This window comes from Oryctolagus cuniculus, chromosome 19 (assembly GCF_051225735.1).
Source record: "Oryctolagus cuniculus isolate XC-2025 breed Fujian yellow rabbit chromosome 19, ASM5122573v1, whole genome shotgun sequence".
In the NCBI taxonomy this organism is placed as follows: Eukaryota; Metazoa; Chordata; class Mammalia; order Lagomorpha; family Leporidae; genus Oryctolagus; species Oryctolagus cuniculus.
The window spans coordinates 2,765,821-2,780,051 of record NC_142885.1 but is presented as its reverse complement, the minus strand read 5'-3'; the positions used below and the strand labels follow the sequence as shown (position 1 = coordinate 2,780,051).

The 14,231-nt window shown below is 49.8% G+C and overlaps 1 protein-coding gene across 3 annotated transcripts in view; it reads left to right on the top strand.

Moving 5' to 3' along the window:
- LOC103347431 (uncharacterized) overlaps positions 1–14,231 on the top strand; it is a 211,894-nt gene that overhangs the window by 149,214 nt on the left and 48,449 nt on the right. The window lies entirely within an intron of this gene.

Sequence of the window (14,231 nt, the reverse complement as noted above, 5' to 3'; positions counted from 1 at the left end):
GATGGAGTCTGAGGCGGGCGCCCACGGGGCTCTGGGAGATGGAGTCTGAGGCGGGCGCCCACGGGACCCTAGGAAATGGAGTCTGAGTCCAGAGCCCGTGGGGTGTTCTGGGAGACGCGGTCCTCTGACGCAGGATGCCCGTGGGGACCACTGGGAGGTGTAGTCTGTGGCGAACGGCCGCGAGTCCTGTGCCGAGTCCTAGAAGCCACCAGAGGGCGCGCGAGCCTGCCTCTTCTGGCTGTAGCCATCAAGGGTGTGAGAAGTGCGCCAGAGGGCGCGCGAGCCTGCCTTTTCTGGCTGTAGCCATCAAGGGTGTGAGAAGTGCGCCAGGTTCCCAGCAAGGATGAAATCTCAGATCTGCACTCTGTAAAATGCTTCCAATCTCTGGCTGACAGGTCTTCAGAGTGCTGGACACAGAAAGGTCTTGGGGGACAGGGGGAGAAATTCCACCTAAAGCACAAGATATCTACCAATAAGATATCCATGGCCGGCGCCGTGGCTCACTAGACTAATCCTCCACCTGTGGCGCTGGCACCCCGGGTTCTAGTCCTAGTTGGGGCGCTGGATACTAGTCCCAGTTGCTCCTCTTCCAGTCCAGCTCTCTGCTGTGGCCCAGGAAGGCAGTGGAGGATGGCCCAAGTGCTTGGGCCCTGCACCTGCATGGGAGACCAGGAGGAGGTGCCTGGCTCCTGGCTTCGGATCGGCGCAGTGCTGGCCATAGCGGCCATTTGTGGGGTGAACCAATGGAAGGAAGACCTTTCTCTCTGTCTCTCTCTCTCACTAACTCTGTCAAAAAAAAAAAAAAGTTGGCCACTGAAACTAGTATGAGGCCTGGACAGTGACCTGTAATTCTGACTTTTAGGTCCACATGATGACCTGTAATATGGTGTGATATCTGATCTCTGAAACTAACTTGATGTTCCCTGTGTGGCTTCCAGTATTACTCTATCATGTCTGCATAGTGACATCCTACAAGGTTGATTGGTTTGGCAGGTGGCTGCACTGGACTTGGTGGGCTTACTGTATTAAATAAAGTTGGATGGTCTCTGTTTTTCCTGCATGGTGTTGACATGATTGTTTTCAAAAGCAATTTCCTTCTCAAATCTACAGGGAGGGTGGGACAGTGATGAATGCAAGTTCTTATTGCAACTGCTACTGTTTCTTTTAAAAGATTTTAGCAATGGGCCAGGTACAGTGGCATAGTGGGTAAAACCGCTGCCTGTAGTGCCAGCATCCCATATAAGTGCCGGTTCGAGACCTGGCTGCTCCACTTCAATCCAGCTCTCTGCTACAGCCTAGGAAAGCAGTAGAAGATGCGGATGGAAGACCTCTCTGTCTCTGCCTCCTTCCCTCTCTGTGTAACTCTTTCAAATAAATAATCTTAAAAAAAGATTTTAGCTGTTTATAGATACACATTCTGATATTCCTGTTTTTAAAAGGTTTATTTATTTATTTATTTGAAAGGCAGAGAGAGAGAGAGAGAGAGAGAGAGAGAGAGAGAGTTTTCAATCTGCTGGTTCACTCCCCAGATGGCTACAATGGCTGGAGCTGAGTCTATCTGAAGCCAGGAGCCAGGAGCTTCCTCCAGGTCTCCCACATGAGTGTGAGGGCCCAAGGACTTGGGTTATCTTCTACTGCTTCCCCAGGCCATAACTGAGAACTGGATCAAAAGTGGAGCATCCAAGACTCCAACGGGTGCCCGTATGGGATGCCAGCACTGCAGGGGGTGGCTTTACCTGCTACGCCACAGTGCTGCCCCCCTATTTTTTTAAAGAGACTTATTTATTTATTTATTTGAAAGGCAGAATTACACACACACACACACACACAGAGAGAGAGAGAGAGAGAGAGAGAGAGAGAGAGAGAGAGAGGTCTTTCATCCACTGGTTCACTACCCAGTTGGCTGCAAGGGCTGGAGCTGTGCTGATCTGAAGCCAGGAGCCAGAAGCATATTCTGGGTCTCCCATGTGGGTACAGGGGCCCAAGGACTTGGGCCATCCTTCAGCGCTTTCCAAGGCCACAGCAGAGAGCTGGATTGGAAGTGGAGCAGCTGGAACTTGAACCGGAGCCCATATGGGATTCTGGCACTGCAGGCAGCAGCTTTACCTGCTACACCACAGCACTGGCCCCGTTTCCCTCATGACAACTGTTGTCATAATTTCTTTTTTTAGGATTTAAGTATTTGGCTTGTTTTCACATTTGAGTATTTCTTAAGCAGCTAAGTTAGATAATTAATTAAAATTTATAGATATTCTAGTTTTTTGTGGTTACCCTAAGGACTTATAACCACATAAGTATAGGGTAGAGAATTATTATTGTGTTTATCTTCAGAGTATAAAACTGTATACAAGAACTTGATTTAGACATCAGTGAACTTGAACTGAGTTCTGAAAAGCCATATTTCAGATAGGTGAGATCTCACTGCCAGATTAACTATAGGGTAAAAAGTAGCATAAGAAGGGACTGGGATCAAGGATGGATTAATCTCACAGTGGGGGAAGTGTTCACTGACATAGCTTGAATGGGGATGGGAAGAATGGAGAGAATAACCACGGATCAGGAAGCACAAATCAATTTGTTGGGAAGGTGTCCTCCTGATGAATTCACATTTCCAACTCTTGATTTTGCTTCTGTTTTTTTATATTGTTTTGCAGATTTTTTTTTGAGGGGCAGCAAGACTGACAGACAGAACTCTCATGCACTGGTTCATGCACCAAGCGCCTGCAACAGACAGGCTTCGGCCAAGCCAAAGCCAGGAGCTGGAAGTTCAATCCAGGTCTCCCACACCCAAGTATTGGATCCCTTCTGAGAGTCTGCATTAGCTGGAAGCTGGAATTAGGAGCAGAGACAGGACTTCAACCCAGGCGCTCTGGTAGGCAATGCAGGTGTCACAAGAGGCAGTGTAGCCACTGAACCAAATGCCTATGCTGATGCTGATTTGATACTGTCAACTGATAAACATAATCTTCCAAAGCAATAGCTTGTGTTTTTATTGAATGTAATTACAAAATAGCTTAAATGTCTATCCATCTTCGGAGTGATATAATTTGAAAATCTTTGGAATTTTTTGAAGATTCGGTTATTTGAGCAATGTCTTCTTACCCAAATCTTGTTTCTTGTGATGTCAACAAGTACTGAACATTATGTAGGATAAAAAGTGTTGATAGAAATATTTATAGAGTCTGTATACAAGGGGGCTTCAAAAATTGTGGAAAAATAAAATTAAGATATGTATCTTTTGATGCAAAACTGTTTCAACTCCATGCATAGTTTTTTCAAAATATGTACTTTCTATGAATTTTTGAAGAGCCCCTCATATTTTTAAGTCAGTAGCTTTAGAGTTCTTTTGAAGCATAAAGTTCTCCATTTTGAATAATGTAGAATTAATATTTTCTGACTCTTATGCAGGAAATCAGCTACATTTGTTGCTGTGGATTCATTCTGAGAGGAGGAGCATGGTGGGGGCAAGAGGCGTGGAGTCAGCACACAGACCCCGGGATTCAGGTGAAAGCAGGCCAGAGGCGAGCAGCCCACAGACTCGTCTATTTCAGTTGCAACAGCAGCTTAAATTGCCAAGAAAGCCTATCTGGTTAAGGGGTGGTTTATGCCCTAACCAATCACAGCCTGTTGCCAGGAAGTATCCAAAGCCATCCAATCACAGCCTGTTGCCAGTCATGCTCTGTTGCCGGGGGGTTCCCAGGGGGTTTCCTAAGCCACTGCTGAGTAACTGATGCTTGCTTGCCAGTGGCCATTTTGGCATGGCCTTCTCATTCCACCATACATGAACATCTTTCAACTATAATTTGTCTGAGAAACTGTTTTTAAAACATTTCCTTCATAAAATTTAAATGAAAATCAGTAGGAGTTTATGGGTAATCTACTATATAACTTAGTGTTCAGGCTATAGCCAATGCCACTACTGTAAAGGCCAAGTGATTTGACTTGGCCCCTGGTTTGATCTTGGGCTACCCTGCTTGCAAAGTCATTGCTCTTTCAGAATGCTATGAAGTTAGAAAACGCTAGGTGGGGGTGCTGGCATCATGGTGTAGCAGGTAAAGCTGCTGCCAGCAGTGCCGGCATCCCATATGGGTGACGGTTTGAGTCCAGGCTGCTCCACTTCCAATCCAGCTCTTTGCTATTGCCTTGGAAAGCAGTAGAAGATGGTCCAAGTCTTTGGAGCCCTGAACCCACGTGGGAGACTCAGAAGAAGCTCCTGGCTCCTGGCTTCAGATCGATGCAGCTCCAGCCATGGCAGCCAATTGGGGAATGAACCAGTGGATGGAAGACCTCTGCCTCTCCTTCTCTCTGTGTGTTATTTTCAAAAAATAAATAAATAAAAAGAAAATGCTAGGTGGGAAAACATGAAAAATGACTACATATCAGGCACTAAGATCAGAGAACACCATTTCAAGACAAACCTCAAAAGCAAGTAATCAATTCTTTTTAAGAAAACAGAGCTTGTGAAGGTTCCTCTGGCATTTTTGCAAAGGAATACAGAGTTTAAAATAAAGGCGGGCATAAATAAGCTTTAGGAAGATAAGCTAACAAGTTTTACTTCAAAAGAATCTGCTGAAGCCAAGAAAATGGTCATATTAGAAACAGATTATTTGAGAGGATAGTTGACACCTGTATTTTCCTAAGAAAGTCAATCATTAGAGATGAAATGGTCAAATATCAGAGAAAGTAAGACTGTGTGGTGATAGAAATAAATACTAAAGTGCTGTTTAGACTCAGAGCTTCTACACAGAACAAATAGGCTTACGATGGCCCCCACACAATCCAGTGAATGTAACTGTTGTGCAGGACAGAGAAACACAGAGTAGTGGTCTCAACTTGGGAGTCAAAGGGTTTCCTCTGATCTCTCCAGAGAGTGCAGACAGCATACTGCCAGAGTGAGGTGTTCAATTGGGAATAAAGTTCTACGGACAGTTTGTAGGACCGGTGCTGTGGCACAGCACTGTGGCCTGAAGCACTGGCATCCCATATGGGTGCTGGTTCAAAACCTGGCTGCTCCACTTCCAATCCAGCTCTCTGCTATGGCCTGGGAAAGCAGTGGAATATGGCCCACGTCCTTGGGTCCCTGCACCCACATGGGAATCATGGAGGAAGCTCCTGGTTCCTGGCTTCAGATTGGCACAGCTCTGGCTGTTGTGGCCAATTGGGGAATGAGCCATCAGATGGAAGACCTCTCTCCCCCTCTCTCTGCCTCTCCTCTCCCTGTGTAACTCTGACTTTCAAATAAATGAATAAATCTTTTAAAAAGAGGGCAGTTGGTTTAGTTCCTTGTCATTACACACACATATAAATGCTATTTGAAATCTCCCTGCCCATCCAACAAAATCCCACAAACATGAACACAGGCACACATATGTCACATACCCTAGCCCACACTTGAATAGGCCTGAGCCACACAAATGGACACACCACAGTGCACATCTAACACACACACATACATGTGCATAGTATTTGATGTGAGTGGGTATACACAAACATATATTTCATAAAGGTACACACACACTCATACACTTAACCCTCACACACTTACATAGTACACACAGATGAAGGTACACATGAAGATATACAATAGCAACACTAACAGAGATGTATACATATGTTAGACAAGCACGCACATCACAATGCATGTATGAACATTAACATATACTCATGCACATGTGCACACAGATACAGACACAGATGCACAATCAGAAGGTTCCAGAGAAAGTAAATTTATCTCTATTAAGATGTTTGAGAATTTTAAAATGAAGAAAAGGAGACACTAACACAAGAAAGGTGGAATAAACATATTCCCAAGCCTCTGAGAAACAGGGGTGCAGATATTAAAGCCTACATCTTACTACTCTCTTGTGGTGGTTCTAAAGAACACCTTTCTGATCACTGAACAGTCTCTCCTTCCTTTCCCAAATGTCTAAAAAATAATAAGCCTCTCCAAATGTTTTGGAATCCACTATGAGAAACTGATGATATTTGACGATTATGACAAAACCAATAATGCAGTATCATTTGGTCAGAACTAATTACCTCCTGATGGCCATGTTCTGAATTCAAGGACAACCATATACCAAATGCTTGGGTTGGTTTACATTATTATCCCCTAAGAATTCCCTCACCATATTTGTTAGCCATTTGCATTTCTTCTTTAGAGAACTGTCTTCTGAGGTCCTTTCCCCATTTCTTAACTCGACTGGTTGTTTGTTGTTGAGTTTTTTATGTTGCTGATATATTCTGAATGTTAACCCCTTATCAGATGAGTAGCTCACAAGTATTTTTGCACTTTCTGTTGGATGTCTCTTCACTCTATGTTTTCCTTTGACATGCAGAAGCTTCTGAGTTTTGATATAATACCATTTGTCTAGTTTTGCTTTTGTTGTCTATGCCTTGGAGACCTTAACCAAGAAGTCACCATCTACACCAATGCCTTGAAGTGTTTCCCCTATATTATCTCCTAGCAAATTTAGTTGTAGGCCTTAAATTCAGGTCTTTAATGCATCCCCAGTAAGCTTAGGAGCCCCAAAATTATTCAGCTATCTGATGGTAATAAGGTATATAACATGCAATATCTTTTAAGATGATTTATTTACTTTATTTGCAAGATAGAGTTAGAGGAATAGAGAGAGAGGGGAGAGAGAGAGAGAGAGAGAGAGAGAGAGAGAGAGAGAGAGGTGTCTTCTACTTCACTGCCCAGATGGCTGCAATGGCCAAAGCTGGGCCAGACCAAAGCCAGGAGCTGGGAGCTTCTTCCAGGTCTCCCACATGGGTGCAGGGGCCCAAGCACTTCTGCTACTACCCCAGGTACGTTAGCAGGGAGCTGAATTGGAAGTGGAGCGGCCAGGACTCAAACTGGCACCTGTATGTGATGCAAGCACCTCAAGCAGTGGTTTAACCCACTGCACCACAGTACCAGCCCCAAAATGCAATCCTATTGTAAATACATCCTTAAGATGAACATTTTCAGAGAAAGAAAACAACTAGGAAAAATATTTTAATTCGGTGCAATTGCAGCATACCACACAATGAAAAATGGCTCTCAGATGAAAGACAATCTTCCCTCATCAAAGCACAGACAAACCAAAGAGAAATTGTTTGTTGATATTTCTCATTTCTAAAGTAAGTGCACTCTGAAGTCCCTTGTATGTTGATTTTCTACCAGTGTCTCGCATCAATCTCTTTGCATGGTTTGAGCATCGTATGCAATGTTCATCTGTGAGACAAAACCTCTGCATCACATGTCTTTGTGAACACTTGACTCTCTTTTCAGCAGGAAGCATGGACTCGTGTGTATACTCTTGTCCATGCTTCTGCCATTCTTTCTTGGGCTCACCCTAATTGGGCATTTACCACCATTCTAGGGACACTTCCTGTATGGTCACTAACAACCATGAGTCCCATAGCGCCATCTCAGCTCCTGTCATGTCCAACCTGCTGCAGCCCTGGAGCTGATGCTAAACTCTTGGTTGCCTAATAGTAGCTATTGTAAAGGACTCAGCCTAGGTGTTATCCATTGTGATCCAATATTGTTGTTTCAAGGTATTTGGTATAGTATTCCTTATGTTTTCCTTTAAGAACTCCCCCTCCTTCAGACCCTTGGAGTGCACTCATAGTCTATTATGACACATGTTCAACCATTGTGTTGCTCTACCATTCCCAAATGAACATCATTCTTTGCAAAGCCTGATTATTTTTGCTTTTGAGATTGCCATTGTCCTGGGGATATCACAGAAAACCTGGCCAGGTGGCCCAAGGCATCATGTTCTCTCCCAAGAGGCCCCTTCTTTTCCTACATGCCCCAGACAGGTTCCAAGAGGCCTGACTGCTGGCCTTGGAGCTGTCACTGAGATCATATGTAAAGTGGGGGCCAGGATGACCCCATTCTGGTCTTGAAGGTGCTGACCTTTTGAAAGGATGAAAGAGAGGTTGTTCTCTAGTCACTGAGCTGCAAGGGGCATCTCTACTCCTAGATTCCATTACTCCATAGCCCGGGGGAGAAAAAAAAACAATTTCCTGCAGCCTCAGGCCCCCATAGGCAAAAGTCTCTTCTGGCTCAGTCATCCTGCCCTCCCTGTGTACTCTCAGAGCCTCCAGAGGTTTTGTGGGGAGTCTCAGAATATCCTGATGCTGGTCCGTGGTGGTGAGGCAGGCCTGAGAATGGATCTTAGGCACCCAGGGTGTGGGGCTGTGTGAGTGGGCAGAAATGAGTGCAGGCATCCTCAACTCTAGCCAAGTACAAAGCACTAGAGAGAATCCTCTTCCTGGATCCAGGCCTTGGGGACCTCTGGGCTGGTCTATGTATCAGTGTGTGCAAAGCTCATGAGTATTCACGTGGGGCCCAAATCACCTCATCGTTAGAGAAGTAAGACCAGTAACTGGAACATCTCTTTTATGTGGTGTGGATACCTGTTCATTTGTCAGGCATCCCCCAAGTGGCACCTGGAGACCTGGCTTGGACTGGAAGCTAAGTACGAATTCTTGGTTAACAACATCCAGGTGCAGAATGCAGTTTCTTTCTGAATAAAGGAGAGAAGATAAAATTTGGATGGGGGAATGAAGTAGCAGGGTAAGACCCTTCAAGCTAATCAAGGGTGGGTTATCAGGTAACTAACAGGAGCCACCCTGCAGCTTCTCTCTGGCAGGTATGTTCCTGCAGGGCTCCTGGAGCTGCATCCAGGCCTGGCTGTCCTCAAAGAGGCACCCCTGGGCCAGAGTGCAAATCTCAAGTTTTAATCCACATTCTGAGGCAGCCCCTGCTTCCCCCCGAACTTAATTGTTACTGTGGATTCGTTCTGAGAGGAGGAGCGTGGTGGGGGCAAGAGGTGCGGAGTCACCACACAGATCCCAGGAGTTGGGTGAAAGCGGGTGAGAGGCGAGCAGCCCGCAGACTCATCTATTTCAGTTGGTACAGCAGCTTATATAGTCGAAGCAGCCAATCCAGTCAAGGGGCGGTTTATGCCCTAATCAATAATAGCCTGTTGCCAGGAAGACTCCATTGCATGTGGTTTTGGAAGCCATCCAATCACAGCCTGTTGCCAGGCAGGCTCCATTGCCATGTGGTTTCCAAAGCCATCCAATCACAGTCTATTGCCAGGCAGGCTCCGTTGCCAGCAGCCATCTTGGCATGGCCTTCTTGTTCCACCACATTGCCCCCTTTTTGTTTATTTTTGAGCAATGGGAGGCATGATTCTTGGCCATACCATTGTTGACCCCATTTCCATGTGGTCTCCATTCATGGCTGTGCCTGTCTTAGGTTGTCCCCCAGGGGATCTTACCCATCATTGACTAACCAGCGCTCAAAATGGGAGACAATAGGAGTGCTTGCTCAGATGGGGGTAGGAATGAGGAACAATGGTAACCACATGCAGGCTGTGGGCCATTTGAGTGGCTGACCAGAGATAGTGGGGATATAAAACAGTAGTGGATGTGGCTATGGGCAGTTCCTGAGGGTAGGATGATAGGGCAGCAGCTTGACAATTGGTAGCAGGTGCATCCACTAACAAGGTGGACTCTGTCTTGTTCAGCTGGTTCTGGTTGACTATCAGTTGCAGGCTTGATGTTTCTGGCTGGTACCCAAATGCGCTGTCCCACATTCTCTGGATAGACACAAGCATATCCTTGGCCCTTGGTCAGCAAAAGCCTTTCTATGGGTGTTGGAATCCAGGGCCTGAATTCCACATCTGCTCCTACATTTAGAGCAAACATGCAGATGGGATGGGGTCTAGCAGCTGCTCTGGGAGCCTGGGGTACCTGGGGACTGCCACAAACATGGGGATCCTCACTGGGTGCAGATGGGATGACCTCACATGGGTTATTGCCTCAAGGTCATCTAAGTTCATCCCATGGGTATCTGGGGGGTGTCTGACCAGGCATTGCTGTGTTGTCTGCTGACACGTCATTTTCACTGTCAGAGCGCTCTCTCCCTAAGTCATCAACTGATGTCTGTGAGACAGGGACCTGGAGTGACAGGCTCTCATCACTCACAGATTCATTATGTTTGGTCATCTATCTGGGTTTCTGAGAGGGGGTATCTTTCCCATGTTTGAGTGCTTAAGAGCGGCACGGCACACCAACTCTAGCCAAAGGAAAGACACGCACAGCACTGCTGCCATAACAAAACAAATTCCTAGCACCTCAGTGGTTGATGGCATTATGCAGGGGTTCCCTACTTTAGACGGACAGACAGTGGTATATCAGGTCATATGTTGTCCTCTGCAGGGACTTCCTTGATTTGTTAGGTCAAGGCCGTATGCCCACATGGTGTCTCCGGAGCATCAACTCTCTCAAGGGAGGGTAGATGACTTGGTTCCAAATTCTGGGATGATCAGTCCCTTATGTGAATTCACCAGGCGAACTGAAAATAAAAGGAGGAGCCGAGAAGCGGCATTAGGTTTCTGGGCAGTGTGTGCCTAACCTGGGGTCACTTAGACCGAGGACAAGGACAAGGAAAGGGGCGTAGGAGGGGGTTCTGTGCTCACCCTCACAGAACCGAATAGCACACAAAACACCGAGGGGCCTACTTGCTGAAATCAAGGGGGGACCTCGCCGAGTCCGACACACTGTCTCTCAGTCACGTTGGTGCCAGATGTTGCTATGGATTCATTCTGAGAGGAGGAGTGTGGTGGGGGCAAGAGGCACAGAGTCACCACACAGATGCCGGGAGTTGGGTGAAAGCAGGCCAGAGGTGAGCAGCCAGCAGACTTGTTTATTTCAGTTGGTGCAGCAGTTTATATAGCCAAGGCAGCCAATCTTGTCAAGGGGCGGTTTATGCCCTGACCAATCACAGCCTGTTGCCAGGCAGACTCCATTGCCAGGTGGTTTCCCAGGGAGTTTCTGAAGCAATTCTTGAGTAACTGACGCTTTCTTGCCAGCAGCCATCTTGGCATGGCCTTCTCATAATACCACATGATCCCTTGAGGGTGCAGGGGCCCCAACATGTGGTGCCAGTGCCCCCCGACCCATGAGGGTGCCAGCATCCCCAGCCCCATGAGTGTGCCTGAACTACCAACCCCATGAGGGTGGCTGCTGCCCGCCCTGGTGATGGTGCCCATGCCCCCGACCCGTGAGGGTGCCTCTGTCCCCCGACCCATGAGGTTGCCTGCGCCCGCCAACCCCTGTGATGCCAATGCCCTCCATCCCCCATGAGGATTTCTGAGCCCACCCAATTGGGGAGAGGTTGTCTACGTGCCCCCCCCACACAGTGGCATCATGACTACCCCCAGCCCTCCCCCACCCCAACCACAGCCCACAGGTGGGCCTTCCTCAGTCTTCCTGAGCAGACAAAACTCCGGGAGGCTCCCGAGCCATCTTTCAGAATCCCTCTCAGTGCCCCCTGAGGAGCGTCAGTCAAGGTAGGCACCTGCCACTCTGCCTGCCTCAGGACCGCATCTGCCCCACTGCACCAGCCCCACACTGGGGGGCGCCCCTGGGACCTCAGGCCCTTCCTTTTCCCTACTGCAGTGCCAGACTCCCTCTTTCCTATTTCTTTCCTTGGGCCAGCTGGCTCTCTCCTCTCCCTTCCCAGGCAGCCTCGGGACTCAGTGTCGCTGCCCAGGGCCTCCGTGGCTGAGCCTGGGGGTTCTCTAGACAGGATCCGCACCACTGGCAGATGTGGGTGCCCTCTGGAGCTGTCAGAGAGGCCAGGGGCTTGTGGTTGATGGTGTAGGGGCTGGGAACTTGGGGGGTGTTGTGGGACAGCCAGAAGCCTTTGAACTTCCTCCTGGGTGTGCCACACCTGCCCCAATCAGAGCTGTGCTGCTGGGGGCAGGGTGGTATCCTGCCCCCAGCCTGGGAGCCCCAGCACAGGCCAGGGTGACATGCCGGGGGTCACCTCGTCCCTTGGGTGTGCAGTTGAGAGTGGCCGGGGGTGAAGCCTTTGGTTGCTTGATGACCTCAAAGCCTGAGAATCCTCTGCACCCATCAGCCCAGGCGAGGCAGGGACGTGCAGGCCTCCTGCCTCCCTCCTGGGCATTGTCACACCTGCTACTGGCTGAAGGTGGGATCCTCAGCCCCGGATGAGGCCCCTTAGCCAGGACAGGTCAGCTACTCTGAGTTCAGCCCAGCCAGGCCTCAGAGTTGGCCCAGGGCCCCACCTGCCGCTCTTCGCTGGCCTCTGACTCTCCCCTTCTTCTGCTTTTCTCCAGCAGGGAGGGTCCTGCCTCGCCTCCATGACCTGCAGCCCCCCGACCAGCTGAGACTCCCCTCTTAGATATTTGAGTTTATGGCCGCCTGCCGGCCCTCGCTCCCCAGGGTCCCCTCAGAGGACTCCTGGGGTTTGTGAGTACCCGAGGGGCCTCCAGCGCCCCCTCCAGCCACCCGTTTTAGCTGCGTGCTCCTGGTTCAAGCAGGGTTCTTCCTCCTGTCTTTCTCCATCAGGCCTGCTGGCTGCCACATGAGCCTCCCAGGCTAGTGCTGGCCCTGGCCCGTGGGTCCAAAGGCAGGGCCGTCAGGGAGGAGGGAAGTCTGAGAGGGCCAGGCTTGTGTCAGGACTGTGGCTGTGCTGCCTGGGTGCTGTGTGAGAGGTGGTGTGAGTGGCAGGGGAGGCCCTCTCCAGCCTCCACCCCGACTCCACGGAAGCTCTGGTCACCCACTCCAGCTCCTCCTCCCATCTTCCTTCCCCTTCCTGTCCATGGCCTTTTCCAGAAAGCTCACTCATGTGCCCACCTCCTGCTGCTTCCCACCTCCGCCCTGCCCACCAGTGCCATGGCCTGGCTGCTCTTGCCTTACCACCTGTCTCCCTCCTCTCTCTCCACTGTTCTCTCTGCTCTCTCTCCCACTGCCAGCTGATTGGGTCAGGCAAGGCCATCCCGTCCTGAGAGCCCCAGGCCTCCCTTCGACCTCTAACCAGATCCCTCCTCTTCCTCAGAGACCTCCCTTTCCAAGCCTGCCCGGACACCTGCTCTGTGATTTGACAAGGGCCCCTCAGCCCCAAAGCCTCCCCTTCATCTGTGACTTTCTGTTGTGTGGTGAGCTCATACCTCCAGGCGTGACCTTGGTGAAAATTTGTGCCCTTCTGGGGTCCTGCCTCTGCCCTGTTCTATAAATATCTATAAGTACTCATAAATACACACACACACACACACACACACACATGTGGTAGTGCCCCTGGAGTCGCAGTGTAAGGAGACCAGCCTGGAAGAGGCCTCTTCACCCCACTGAATGCTCAGCACAGCACAGAGGCTGCCCACTGCCGGCAGGCCCTGCTGCCCTGTGCAGTGCCCACCCGCAGCACAGCAGACCCTGGACCCTGCGACAAAGCTGCTCCTCACGGGGCCAAGCAGTATGGCTCTATCTCTTTATTTCAAGATAATAACAGGAGCCACATCACCATGGTGCTTTAACCCTGTCTCTGCCTCTTTCCTGGGCCATAGACTGTCAATAAATGTTTCCCAGCCCCAAATAATTATTAAGGCCTCCTCCTCATTTGCGAGCTCCAGCCTCAGCTATGATACAGGGGAGGCCCTACCCCCAGCATATACAAAATATACACAAGTACAATATGTACGTGGGAGTGGGGGTGGGGAGGCCCACTGGAGGCAGCCTCTTCCCCTCATCAGGCCTAGAGTTAGCCCCAACTGTCCTAGGGCCTGACAGAATGCTGCCTACTGCCCTGCCCCAAAGTGCCTCCAAAGAAAAGGGAGTCCCCCGAATGCCTGCCTAGCCTGCCTCAGCCCTGCCTGGCTGGTGTGCCTCTCTTAGTAAGGGGACAGGCGCCCCTGCATCACCTGCCCCAGCCGACCCTTTGAGGGCTGTTGACCGTGCCTCCCAGCTGGCCTGCCTGGGGGCACAGGCACGGAGTGAAGAGCTGGACCAAGCTTGGCCTCCCATTAGCTTCAGCTTGCCTAGGCCACCCTGTGATTTGGGACCGGGAGCCTCCCTTAATAAGGGACTGCCCTCGCCCAGAGGACCCTCATCCTATTGTGCCCTCCTCGCCCATATACCCTTAGCCACGATGCCCCTGGCCTGGAAGTGACCCTTGCCCATGATGATGCCCCTGCCCCAGAAGTGACCCCTGCCCAGTGATGCCCTTGCCCGGGTGCCCCCCACCAGCAATGACCCTCACTCAGATGCCCTCCTCTCCTGATGCCCTCATGTCTGTGCCTGCTGATGCCCCCACGTGATGTTCCCGGCCAGATTATGCTGGCCAGGCTGACAGTTAGCCCCAAGAGGGGTGATGAAAACTGCCTGGCTGACTTGCCCAAGTGGATGAGCACCCCCTGGTCTCG